This window comes from Bos indicus, chromosome 11 (assembly GCF_029378745.1).
Source record: "Bos indicus isolate NIAB-ARS_2022 breed Sahiwal x Tharparkar chromosome 11, NIAB-ARS_B.indTharparkar_mat_pri_1.0, whole genome shotgun sequence".
Lineage (NCBI taxonomy): Eukaryota > Metazoa > Chordata > Mammalia > Artiodactyla > Bovidae > Bos > Bos indicus.
Genome location: NC_091770.1, coordinates 3585849 through 3599047, shown reverse-complemented (window position 1 = coordinate 3599047; position 13199 = coordinate 3585849). Strand labels below are relative to the sequence as shown.

The following is a 13199-nucleotide window of genomic DNA, read 5'->3' as shown; positions in this document are numbered from 1 at the left end:
TTGTTCTGTAAGAAAATGTCCTTACTATTATAAAACACACAATAAATAAAAGCGTATCAAGTCTACAACTTAACATTAAACGTTTCAGAAAAGAGGGTGTGCATCGTGCTAAGTCACTTCAGTAGTGTCCAGCTTTTTGTGACCCCATGGACTATAGCCAACCAAGCTCCATTGTCCATGGGATTCTCCAGGCAAGAATACTGGAGTGGGTTTCCATGCCCTCCTTCAGGGGATCTTCCTGACCCAGGGATTGAACCCCTGTCTCCTGCATTACAGACAGATTCTTTACCACTAGCGCCACCTGGGAAGTCCTGAGAGAGGAGTGATCCCACACAAACATGAGAGAGGATAAAGCAAATGTCAACATTTGGAGAATCTGGGTAAAGGGTATTTGGGAACTCTGGATTATTCTTACAAGTTTTCAGCGAATCTGAAGTAATACATTAAAAGATTTTAAGAGACCAACGTGTGCATATGCACAGAAACACAGGTAAATTCCTGGGGATTAAGTTCACGATGGTATTTTTCTTAAAAGTACAGAGAGACAAAATGAAGCCAGCCTGCCCCAGTCTTAGTACTGGTCTCCCCAGAAAAGGCTCTCCTCACAAACCTTCTGCTCCAGGACACTGGAAAAAGCTGTGTTGAAGGATCTCTCAAGACTAGGACTAGCTCCTTAACCAAGTTCCACAGAAGTAGCAAAGACGTAATCAAGCCTTCTTCTCTGCAAACGCGTGCTGCTTTTCCCTGGTGAAAGCCAAAGGCTCCTGATGCTGTGAGCAGCTGATGATGCCACAGGGCCCTTCCTGGAATGCATAATCTCTAAAGGAGTTTTCCATCAGAAACCAGGATAAAATAGTCTTGGTCCCTTGTCTCCGCCTCTGCTTTCACTGAATTCTTGACATGTTACGCCATGGGTTGGGGGTGGGAGGGTCAGTCTGTCCCACGGGCTTTTTAGTTCCATTCCTCGGGTGCGTTTGTAGATTTGCTGGCTGAGGAGAATGCTCCCAGGCAGGCAACTGCCTAAAGGGATCTGAAGGGTCAGTGGTTCTATCAGATACAACCGGTCTGTCGAGTGCTTTACAGCGTACAACCACCTCTCATGGACATTATTTGATTTCATCCTTTCCCTAAATTGATTTTTTTTTAATTACTAATGGCTTAAAGTCTAACAGCAATACAACAAAATATCCAGTTTCCAAAAACGATAGGATATAATGTCTACTCTTGAGTCTAGACAGGAGGCAGTACTTGCACCGGAGCAAACTAACACTCTGAGATGGCCTAAGCCTAATGAAAAAGCTAAATAAAGTAGCTAACAGAATAAATACAAATGATTCTACCACTGAGCTCAGTGGAAATACAGCCTTCCTTTCTATGAATTTTTCCAGCATTTATTTCTTTAAGCCCTGTCTTCAGGGCAAACTCTCCCTAAAACTGTAACTTTGGCTTGTTTATGAGACACCACAGAGAACAAGGCCTCGTGGACTCCAGTCACATGCGATGACCCCTGGGGCAGCACCTCGGCCTCCTGACACCAAACCTCTGCACAGCTACACTGACCTTCCCACACGGGCACCATCATTTCAACTTTATTCCAAGAAACCAGTGAATCGACTCTTCCAGAAATAAGCATTTCCACAAAGAACCCTCCCAAACAAAGGTCCTAGCCTAAATCCAAAGGCAAAAATTCCTGATAAAGAAAGTCTGTCTTCAAAGAAAAATTAGGCTTCGTTCTAGGACAACCTATAGCTAGCCTATGTGCACTTACCAATGCCAACAGCATCTAGATTCCAAAACAAACTCAGCACAGTAGGTTTTGTTCTCACCTTCCAGAGATGAGAAAATTGGAAAACAGAGGTAGCAACTGGCAGATGCAGGACTGGCATACAAGACAGCTCGTTCCATCGCCAGCCCTACTGCCCACAATCCATACCATCCACCGTGCACAGAGATGAATCAGGCAGAATCTCACTGCAACATTCAAACTGCCACCCCACCCCCTGCTCCCTCGGTTTAGATGCCCAAATGGGCAGGTGGCGAACCAAATTCCACTCTTAAGCAGTCTCCCAACACAAAACCTATTCAGTGGCAAAGCAAGAAGACAAGATGGACTTTACTACTGCCTACACTTTTTTCTTACCCAGAGGATTATTTTCATGACCTGTCATTATGGATGAACTCGGGGCAGGAGGAATACATGATTATGTAATGTCAGAGGGCAGGCGACAAGGGGAGAGAGAGCGGAGCCCATCAGACCCCATCACAGCTCCCTTAGCCCACAAAGGAGTAAATTACCGTTGACGTTTTGAGTGTTTCAATCTCCTATGGCCTACACATTCAGGACTGGCTTTTCAAGAGCCGGTCACAGAAACCCTGCAGGTCTTTCGGGCCTCAATTCATTGACTAGCAAAGCCATAAAGAAAGAAAATATCAAAAGCAAAGATGTCAGAAATGTTGTTGGGGGCTGTGGACCGGCAGAAAAGGTCAGAGTTTGGAAGGATGGGACCAGATTTCCTACATCGAGAGGCATGTTTATTTTAAGCCGGTTCTGTTTACACCCGAAACACCGCGAGGCCTCGGCGTCTGGAGTCACTAAGATTCAGTCCTGGAGATGCACCAAGCAGGCGCCGCGACCTGCCTGGCCTCGGGGGCGCCGCGTCCCCGCATCCCGGCTCCCCTCAACCCCTGGCGGCCCGAGGTGTCGTACGGCTGGGGGTCGCTGGGGTCGGATTGTTCTCCAAAGACGCCACCGCCCGGGAACCGCTAGGCTGTACTATTTCCATGACAACCGCGGGCGCCGTACGCGTCCGGCGCGCCCGGCGTCGAGGTGTGCGCCGCGCCCCAACTCCGCCCGGGGAGCATCCCGGTCTCCGGCGGCTCGCAGCCGCCGCGATACTCCCGGCCCGGCCACCTACCTGGCGCGTCCGGGCCCGCGGCGCCCGCGCCCTGCCTCCCGGCCGTCCTCGGTGCAGCCGGGGCGCGCGCCCGACCCGCAGCAGCAGCGCCGCCTCTGGGTCACGAAGTCCTGGGCTGCGGTCTGGCTCCAGGTATCGGTCCCTCTGTCCCGGCCCGCGGCGCCCACCCCAGCCGCGAACCCGCAACCCGCGCTGCAGCTCCTAGCCCGCCGCCGCCGCCGCTGCCGCTGCCGCCGCCTCTGCTCCGGAGGCCACGCCGGCCCCGCCCCCTCGCCACGCATGCGCGCTTCCCCAGCTCCCGGCAGGCCCGCCCTCACCCGGCGGGTCCTCCTCCGCGGCGTTTCGTGTAGGTTCCTTCAAAACTCGCTGTCCGCTATGACGAAATCGCCTGCAAGGAGTTCTTGAACTTCTGCCCTTTAATTGGACGATGGCGTTTTCGCCCTCAAGTATACTGAGGATTGGAGGTCCTGACGCATTCCCGAGGAAGAAGGCCCCGGAGAGAGCCGCGACCCCGGGAGCCGCGCTGGCCCTTTGGGGAGAGCGCTTCCCGGGGTCCTTCGGCCACGTCTAGGAAACAACATTCAACCTAGAAATAAGCAAAAATTAAAATCATACTTTGATGATACAGATAAGCAAAAAGAAGACAGGAGCTGCTAACACTCTTCCAGACTGTCCTGGCGTATTGTTTAAATATACATTTATAGACTCACGAAATATCAGCTCCTTACACCTCTCTCCCAAAGTTCTATTTTTCCGTAGAAGGGAAATACAAAAGAGTCTGAAGTTTTAGAAGAAAAACTTCTCTTTAATAGGACTTTAAGACAATATTTCTCTTGAGGAAGAGAAACAATGGACTGAATATGAACATTTATCTTCGTCTTTATCAGAAAAAAAATTCTTTAATGAAAACTAATTCAATAAACCAGAACACTTAGTCGGAGCTCACATCTCTCATGTATAAAAGCAACAATGTACAATTTACTTTAAAAAGAGCAGATGTTAACCTGTTAGAAATGAAAATTAAACAAAACTCCTCTAACATTTAGATCTGAGCTTCCCTATGTCACCAAAAGCCAAACGAGGACAACAGTCTGGAATTAAAATAAGTAAATATAAAACTATTTTTGAAGTTTATTTTCTGACTTTTTTCTCTTATGAAAAGAAATTTACTCAAAAAAAGCTTTCTATTATTTCTTCAGATAAATGGAAAGAAATATCAACAGAAATTTAACCCTAGCATAAAATTAAAGTCAAAAAAGAAATCAAACTTGTGGAAATGCAAAAATACTTATATACTTTATCTTCTAAAATTAGGATGACCATTATAAACCTGGTATAGCTGGGACATTCTCACTTTACACCTTTCATTCTAAAAAGTGTTCTCAAAAGTGTTCAGACAATACATTTTATGGCCTTGTTAACTTTAATCAGGGCTTCCCTGGTAAAGAATCCGCCTGCAATACGGGATTCCTAGATTCCATCCCTGGGTTGGGACGATCCCCTGGAGGAGGGCATGGTAACCCACTCCAGTGTTCTTGCCTGGAGAATCCCCATGGACACAGTTCCATGGGGTCGCAAAGAATGGACAGGACTGAGCGACTAAGCAAAGCAAAGCAAAACTTTAATCCAGCCAAGATAATGTTTAAATTACTGACTTAAAAAGAAATCAACAACAAAAAAATTTTTAAAGTAACATTTAAATTCACAAACATCTAAAAATAGTCCAGCTTCCAATAACATTAGTCATTTGATTGCTGTGTAATTCACTTTTTAATCTTATAAAGATTAATTACATTTTCAGTATGGCAAGGAATGGGACCACAGTTTCAGTGTAGAGTGAACATTATCAAGAGAAAAGGGAGCCAAGTTTGTTAGTAAATACGGTACTATGCATTCCCTAAGCATCACAACATAAGAGAAGAAGGTATCCTAGAAGTGTATCTGTGGGAAGACATCGCCATCTTTTAGAAACTCTCAACATGTGGTTCCCTAACAACAGCTATGGTTTTTCGAGTAGTCATATATGGATATGAGAGTTGGATCATAAAGAAGGCTGAGTGCCAAAGAATAGATGCTTTCAAACTGTGGTGCTGGAAAAGACGCTTGAGAATCCCTTGAACAGTAAGGAGATCAAACCAGTCAATCCTAAAGGAAATCAGTCCTGAATATTCATTGGAAGGACTGATGCTGAAGCTGAAGTTCAATAGTTTGGCCTCCTGATATCAGTGAAGAGCCAACTCATTGGAAAAGGCCTTGATATGCTTGCAGAAATTGAAGGCAGGAGGAGAAGGGGTCGACAGAGGATGAGATGGTTGTATGGCCTCATCAACTCAATGGACATGAGTTTGAACAATGGTGAAGGACAGGGAAGCCTGATGTGCAGTTCATGGGGTTGCAAAGAGTCGGACATGACTGAGTCGCTAAACAACAACAGCATTAACATCTTCTCTAAACTTGCTAGAAACAGAAGTTCCCAGGTTCCACACCAGAACCGAATCAGAAACTCTGAAAATGGGCCAAGAAATCTATATTTTAACAAACTGACCAGGGATTCTGATAAACATGTGGACTTAGATCATCTAAAGTGCTATTTGGGGGACTAGAACCAACCTACATGAGAATTTCTCTGGGGGCCTTTAAGCATGATAAGAGGGCTTCCCTGGTGGCTCAGATGGTAGAGAATCTGCCTGCAATGCAGCAGACCTGGTTTGATCCCTGAGTTTGATCTCTGAGTTTAGAAGTTCCCTGGAGAAGGGAATGGCAACCCGCTCCAGTATTCTTCCTAGAGAATTCCATGGACAGAGAAGCCTGATGAGCTACAATGCATGGGGTCACAAAGAGTCAGAACTGACTGAGTGACTAACACTTTCACTTTCAAGCAAGATATATTTGTGTTTATATGTGTTTTCATTGGAGGATATACGTAACCTTGAAACCCAACAGCCCTGCTGTCATGGTAGCTGTGAAAGCCAGCAGCCTCCCAGCCACCAGAGGGGCAAAAAAGGATTTGGAGCACTTCATAAAGCCATGTCCCCAGGGAGTCCTCACTATTTGACTGACCTGACAGCTTACCGGAAAAGCTCCATTCTCAGGGCTTGTCTTTTTTTTTTTTTTTTTTTTTAATTGGAGGATAATTGCTTTACTATATTGTGTTGGTTTCTGCCATACATCGACATGAATAGGTATTCATGTGTCTCCTCGCCCTTGAACCTCCCTCCCGCTTCCCACCCCATCCCACCCCTCTAGGTTGTCACGGAGCACTGGGGTGAGCTCCCTGTGTCACACAGCAGATTCCCACTGACTGTCTATTTTACGTATGGTAATATATATGTGGTACTGCTACTCTCTCAATTTGTCCCACTCTCTCCTCCCCCCGGAGAAGGCAATGGCACCCCACTCCAGTACTCTTGCCTGGAAAATCCCATGGACGGAGGAGCCACTTTCATGCACTGGAGAAGGAAATGGCAACCCACTCCAGTGTTCTTGCCTGGAGAATCCCAGGGACGGGGGAGCCTGGTGGGCTGCCGTCTATGGGGTCGCACAGAGTCGGACACGACTGAAGCGACTTAGCGGCGGCAGCAGCTCCTCCCCCACTGTGTGCACAAGCCTGTTCTGTGTGTCTGCGTCTCCATTCCTGCCCTGTAAATAGATTCACCAGTACCCTCTTTCTAGATTCCATATATAAGCATTCATATGTGATATTTGTTTTTCTCTTTCTGATTTACTTCGCTCTGTATAATGTCTTTATTTGACCTGACTCAGGGTTTATTTGGTGCAAATGGCCCTATCCACAAAGCATTTGCTGAAAGGAATCAGTAGTAATTATTTAACAGTGCAACCGCCTAAGGTGGTGATACCAGGTGGAGCTAGCAAAAGGCTGACCAATTAACCTAAAAGGAAAGAATGAGGAAGACTTACCTGGGGGAACTTTGGAGAGATCTGAGATACTGCTCAATTATGTATGAAAGATTCTACAGGATAGGCTGTTTGACAGGCCATTAAAAAGTCTCAATAAATTAAAAAGGATTGATACCATACAAAGTATGTTCTCTGACACCCGTAATATTAAAATTGAAATCAACGACAAATGGAAATTACAAGTAGGTGGAAATTAAAAAACACAGCATTCAATAACCAAGGGGTCAAAAAGAACTCAAAAGGGAAGTGAGAAAACATTTTCAGAAAAATTTCAGTGGAAACTCAATGTATCAAAACTTTTGCAATGCAGCTAAAGCAGTGCTTAGAGGAAAATTTATGGCTGGAAACAGCTATATTTAAAAAAAAAAAGACTTAAAATTAGTAACCTGACCTTTCTCCTTAAGAAGCTAGAAAAATTTTTTAAAAAAGGAAATAAAAATGATTAGAATTGAAATTAATGAAATGCAGAATAGAAAAAAGAAGAAAGATTGATACAATTAAAAGTTGGTTCTTTGAAAATATTAACAATTTTGACAGACCTTTAGCTAGCTTGGCCATGAAACAAAGAGAAGATTCAAATTGCTAGGATTAGGAGTAAGAAAGGAGACATCACTACTGACCATTTATATCAATAATAAGGATTATAAAGGAAAACTGAGCAATTTTAACAAGCTACAAAACTTAGATGAAATGAAGAGATCCCTGGACAGAAACAAATAAAATTAACTGAAAAAAAGTAGAAAATCTGTATAGAACTTTAATAAGAAAAAAACTTAATTAGTAACTTTATAGCATTCCATTAAAAAAATCCTCAGGCCCAGATATCTTGACTAATGAATTTTAACAAGCATTTAGAAAACTCTTTGCAAACTCTCACAGAAACTAGAAGAGGAGGAAACACTTTCAAACTCTTTATACGAGACCTGTATTACTCAGATACCATAACCAGACACAGACACTAGAATAAATGAAAACTCCAAATCTATATTCCTTATTATATAAAAAAGCAATCCTCCCCCACCAAAGAAAATACTAGCATACTGAACCTAGTAACCTGGAAAAGGTTATATGCCATGGCCAAGTGGGATTTATCCCAGGAATGTAAGTTTAACATCTGAAAATCAATTAAGGAAATATATTAATAAATGACCAAAAAAAAAGCCGCATGATTTGACAAAATTCGACAAACTAGGAATTAAAGAGAACTTCCTCAAATTGACAAAGAATATTTTTGAAAACCCCACAGCAAAGATTACACTTGATGAAAGATTGAATGTTTTACCTCTAAGACAACGAAGACGACAAAGATGTCTCCTCTTTCCACTTCCATGCAATATCATATTGGAGGGTCTATCTAGGGCAAGCAGACAAGGAGGAAAGAAAAGAAAAGACATCCAGACTGAAGAGGAAAGGGTAAAACTATTTGCAGAGTTGGCTCCGATGGTAAAGAATCTACCTACAATGCAGGAGACCCAGGTTCAATCCCTGGGTCAGGAAGATTCCCTGGAGAAGGGTATGGCTACCCACTCCAGTATTCTTGCCTGGAGAATTCCATGGACAGAGGAGCCTGGCAGGTTGCAGTCCATGGGGTCACAAAGAGTTGGACAGAACTGAGCAACTGACACTTCCACTTCTTCATGTATATGGAAAAGGCTAAGGAATCATTTTCCTTTTTAATTAGAGTAAACCTGTTCAGCAAGGATGAAGAATATAACATCAGTATTTTTTATAAACTAGCAACAAGCAATCCAAACATCAAATTAATAAAACTCGCTTTGCAATAGCACCAAAATAATTTTAAAAAGTCAGGTATTTAACAAAGTTCAAGATTTTGTATGCTAAAAATCCAAAACATTGTTCAAAGAAATTAAAGAAAATATAAGTAAATGGAAAGACATCCCATGTTGATGGATCAGAAGACTTCACGTATATAAGATGGCAATATTCCCCCAAATTGATCTTCAGTTCAACATAATCCCTATCAAAATCCCAGCTAGCTTCTTTGCAGAAATTGACAAGCTGATCTAAAAATGTATATGGAAATAGGGGAAAAACCCAGATAGTCAAAACAATCATGAAAAAGGAAATAAAGTTGAAGGACTTACCCTGACTAATTTCAAATCTTACTATAAAGCTACAAGTCATCAAGATAACATAAGGATAGGCATGAAGATCAATAGGATAGACTTGGGAGCCCAGAAATAAAGACTTATATTTGAGTTATTGATTTTACTGATGCCGAAACAGTTCAGCTGAGGGAAGAATAGCCTGTTAAACAGATTATCTTAGGACAATTGGATATGTATTGCCAAAAAAAAAAAAAAAAAAAAAGACATTGGATTCTTACTTCATACTATATGCAAAAGTTAACTCAGAAGTCAATCATAAACTTGTAAGTAAAAGCTAATACTGTAAAGATATCAGAATAAAACATAGAAATAAATCGCTTCAGGCTTGGACTAGGGAATGATTCCTTAGATGTGACACCAAAAGTGTCAACAGCAATCAAAAATAGATAGCTTGGGCATTACCAAAATCAACACCTTTTGTGACTCAAAGAGTGTCATCAAGAACATGAAGACAACACACAGAATAGGAGAAAACATCTTGAAATCATATGCATTTAAGGAGCTTTTACCTTTATGTATTGTGGAATACATAAAGGAGATTTACAACCCAGCAATAAAGAGAACCCAACTGAAAATGAGCAAAGGATCTAAACAGACATTTCTCCAGAAAAAATGTATGAATGACCAGTAAGTACATGAAAAGATGCCCAACCTCATTAGTCACCAGAGAAATGCAAATCAAAACCACAATGAGGCACCACTTCATAGCCTCTAAGATGATCAAGTCACATAGTAACAAGCGCTGGCAAATTACAGGATTGTTCATGACAGCATTATTTATAACAGTCAAAAAGTAGAAACAACCCAAAGAACATCAATTGAATGAATAGATAAATAAAATGCAGAATATGATTTACAATGAAGTATTGATACATGCAATACACGGATAAACCTTTATAATGGGCTAAATGAAAGAAGCTCGTCACAAAAAGGCCACACAGTGTATGATTCCATTTCTGTAGTACGTCCAGAATAGGCAGACCCATAGAAACAAAGGTAAACAGGTAGTTCCCAGGGACTGGGAGGAGGGGATGATGGGGAGTGGCTGTTAGTATGTAGACGAGTCTTTTGGGAGTGATTAAAATATTCTGCATTTAGATAGTGGTGATGGCTGCACACTTCTGTGCAAAGAGTAAAACCCATTGAATTGTACACTACAAAAGGGTAGTTTTTATGGTATATGAATTTATACCTCAAAAAACCCTGTTATTTAAACAAGCAAGTAGCATATTATTGTGTTAATAATATCGAAAATCATCCTGAAACTCAATAATTTGCTAGAAGGACCCACAGGACCCACAAGTTGTTTTGCTCAAGGTTACAGTTTATTGCAGTGAAAGGATGTATCAGTTAAGCCTGTAAGGGACCAGATTAATTTTTATTTAAGAATTTCTGTCTCTTGGACTTCCCCGGTGGCACAGTGGATAAGAACCCACCTGCCAATGTAGGGGACATGGGTTCGATCCCGGATCCAGGGAGATCCCACATGCCCCAGAGCAAATAAACCTGTATGCCACAGCTACTGAGCCTGTGCCCTAGGGCCCAGGACAACAACTCCTGAGCCCGCACATCCTCGGGCCCACGCTCTGCAACAGGAGAGGCCCCACAAGGAGAAGCCTTCGCACCGCAACTACTGGAGCCCTCACTCTAGGGCCGGTGCTCCGCAACAAGAGAAATCACCGCTGTGAGAAGGCTTTGCGCTGGAACGAGGAGTATCCCCTGCTCGCCAGAACTAGAGAAAGCCCCTGCAAAGCAGCGAAGACCCAGCACGGTCAAATAAATGAAAAAATTAAAAAACTTCTGTCTCTTTATTGATACTCTTTATTTCATGAAACATTGTCATAATCTTTTTTTCACTTCTTTATGTTTGTAATGACTTTGATGTCTTCTTCCGCTAAGTACAAGCGAGCCTCTCTCCCAGGCAGTTTCTACTGCCTGCTTTTTCGTTGCATCTGTTTTCCTGTGTGTGGGTCGCACTTTCCTGTTTCTTTGCATATAGGAACTGAGAGGAACAGCTACGTAAGAGGCAGGACATTCCAGTGTCTGGTTACTTCTTTCGAAACCTGAGGGTGGGAGAACTTTTGGTTTCATTTTGTCTTCCATTTTCAGGATTCTGTGAATGTGGGGTGAATTTTGATGATACTTCTCCTTTTTGGTGTCGGCTCCCTCCTTTGATGGCTTGTCTTCTGGCTGGTACAGCTGGGTGAGCCTGGAGCTGTCTCACCCTGGAGACCCTCAAGGCAGGCCTCTGCTCTAGAAGCACCTTCTCTTCCTAAGGGTGGGCTTCCTCCCGTACCTTCCATTCTTTGCTTCTTCCCATGGCATTGCCTGTCAAATATTTTTACTTCAGGGCACTCATTTCTCCTGGATGCTGGGGTGAATAAAAGAAAGCCTCTTGCAAGTGGAGGTGAATGCCTTAAGGATTCTGACCTCCCCAGAGCCCATCAGGGAAAGTATATCCAGCACATCAGTTGAGCATCTTTGCCCTAGGCCAAGATAAAGTGTTAGTTGTAGGAAAAAGGGACAAAGAGTTTTCTCAGTCTGATTTTGGTACAGGCCTCAGGCGAGCAGTCCAGGATGTATCAGTTAAGCCTGTTTTGTTGGTGTTCAGTTGCTAAGTCATGTCCAGCTCTTTGAGATCCCACGCGCTGCAGCACGCCAGGCCTCCTTGTCCTTCACCGTCTCCTGCAGTTCGCTCAAACCCATGTCCATTGAGTCGGTGATGCCATCCAACCATCTCAATCTCTGTTTCCCCCTTCTCCTCCTGCCCTCAATCTTCCCCAGCATCAGGGTCTTTTCCAGTGAGTTGGCTCTTCGCATCAAGTGGCCAAAGTGTTGGAGTTTCAGCTTCAGCATCAGTCCCCTCCTATAAGGTTCAAATATCATTACCTCTGGGCAGTCTTTCTCCCTCCAATTTCCTCAAGAATGAATCAGTTCATCTCTCATCTGTACTCCCAAAGCAAGTATACATAAATGTGCTACAGCACTTTTTTACGTTATCATCACACACAGATCTGTTTCCCCTATTAGTCAACAGGTTCACAGACGGCGGGACCTCGTCTCGCTCAACTCTACACAAGGCCTCACTCAGCGGGGCCCGACACCTGCTGCGTGGTGTGTGCTCAGTAATTTTCATTCTAGAAATTCTTTAACTTGGCTCCATGTTGGGGTCATCTGGAGAGTCTGAAAAAATTGTAGCTGTCTAGCCTCTACCCCCAAACCAATTAAGTCAGAATTGCCAAGGATGGGGCCCAAGCATCAGGATTTTTAAAGGCCTGCCTGGGTGGTTTTAATGTGCAGTCAGGGTTACACACCACTGGTTTAATTGATTGGTCCACCTTATCACACTTGCTCTTGCCATTGAGTCCTGCCATAAAACCGGCTTCTCCTGAGATTTGATTCAATTTAGCAGATATTTTTGAGCACCCATCCTGTGCCAGCCATCGTGGAGACCGACCCTTGCTACACAAAGTGTGTTTTATGGACCAGCAGCTCTAGCGTCATCAGGGAACTTGTTAGCAATGCAGAATCTCAGGCTCCATCCCAGATCTACCAACTCAGGATCTGCATTTAACAAGATTCTCAGGGTGGTTCGCATGCATATTGAGTTCTGAGAAACAGTGCTCTCACAATGCCAAAATGCTTACTCACTGTGAATTTTATTTCACTTCTTATTTACTCTGCCGGAGAAGGCAATGGCACCCCACTCCAGTACTCTTGCCTGGAAAATCCCATGGACGGAGGAGCCGGGTAGGCTGCAGTCCATGGGGTCGCTAAAAGTCGGACACTACTGAGCGACTTCACTTTCACTTTTCACTTTCATGCATTGGAGAAGGAAATGACAAACCACTCCAGTGTTCTTGCCTGGAAATCCCAGGGACAGGGGAGCCTGGTAGGAAGCCGTCTATGTGGTCGCACAGAGTCAAACATGACTGAAGTGACTTAGCAGCAGCAGCAGCAGCAGCAGCAGCATTCACTCTGATTTGCTTTCCTGTAAAGGAGTATTGTAGGGCTTCCCAGGTGGCTCAGTGGCAAAGAATCCACCTGCAATGCAGGAGACATAGGTTTGATCCCTGCATCAGGAAGATCCCCTGGAGGAGGAAATGGCAACCCACTCCAGTAGTTTTCCTTGAGAATCCCATGGACAGAGAAGCCTGGCAGGCTACAGTCCATAGGGTCACAGTTGGACACAATTGAAGCGACTTAGCACACATGCATGCACGCAAAGGAGTATCAC

General features: G+C 43.8%; 1 protein-coding gene across 16 annotated transcripts in view; it reads right to left on the bottom strand.

The window, feature by feature from the left end:
• INPP4A (inositol polyphosphate-4-phosphatase type I A) overlaps nucleotides 1-3157 on the bottom strand; it is a 119053-nt gene extending 115896 nt beyond the window's left edge. For 6 of the 16 annotated variants that reach the window (XM_070798258.1, XM_070798262.1, XM_070798269.1 and 3 more), the window contains exon 1: nucleotides 2916-3157. The gene's annotated coding sequence lies outside the window, so the exon portion shown is untranslated. The remainder of the gene's footprint in view (nucleotides 1-2915) is intronic. The other 10 variants (XM_070798263.1, XM_070798271.1, XM_070798264.1 and 7 more) reach the window with 3 other exon arrangements.
• Nucleotides 3158-13199: the final 10042 nt, after the last annotated feature.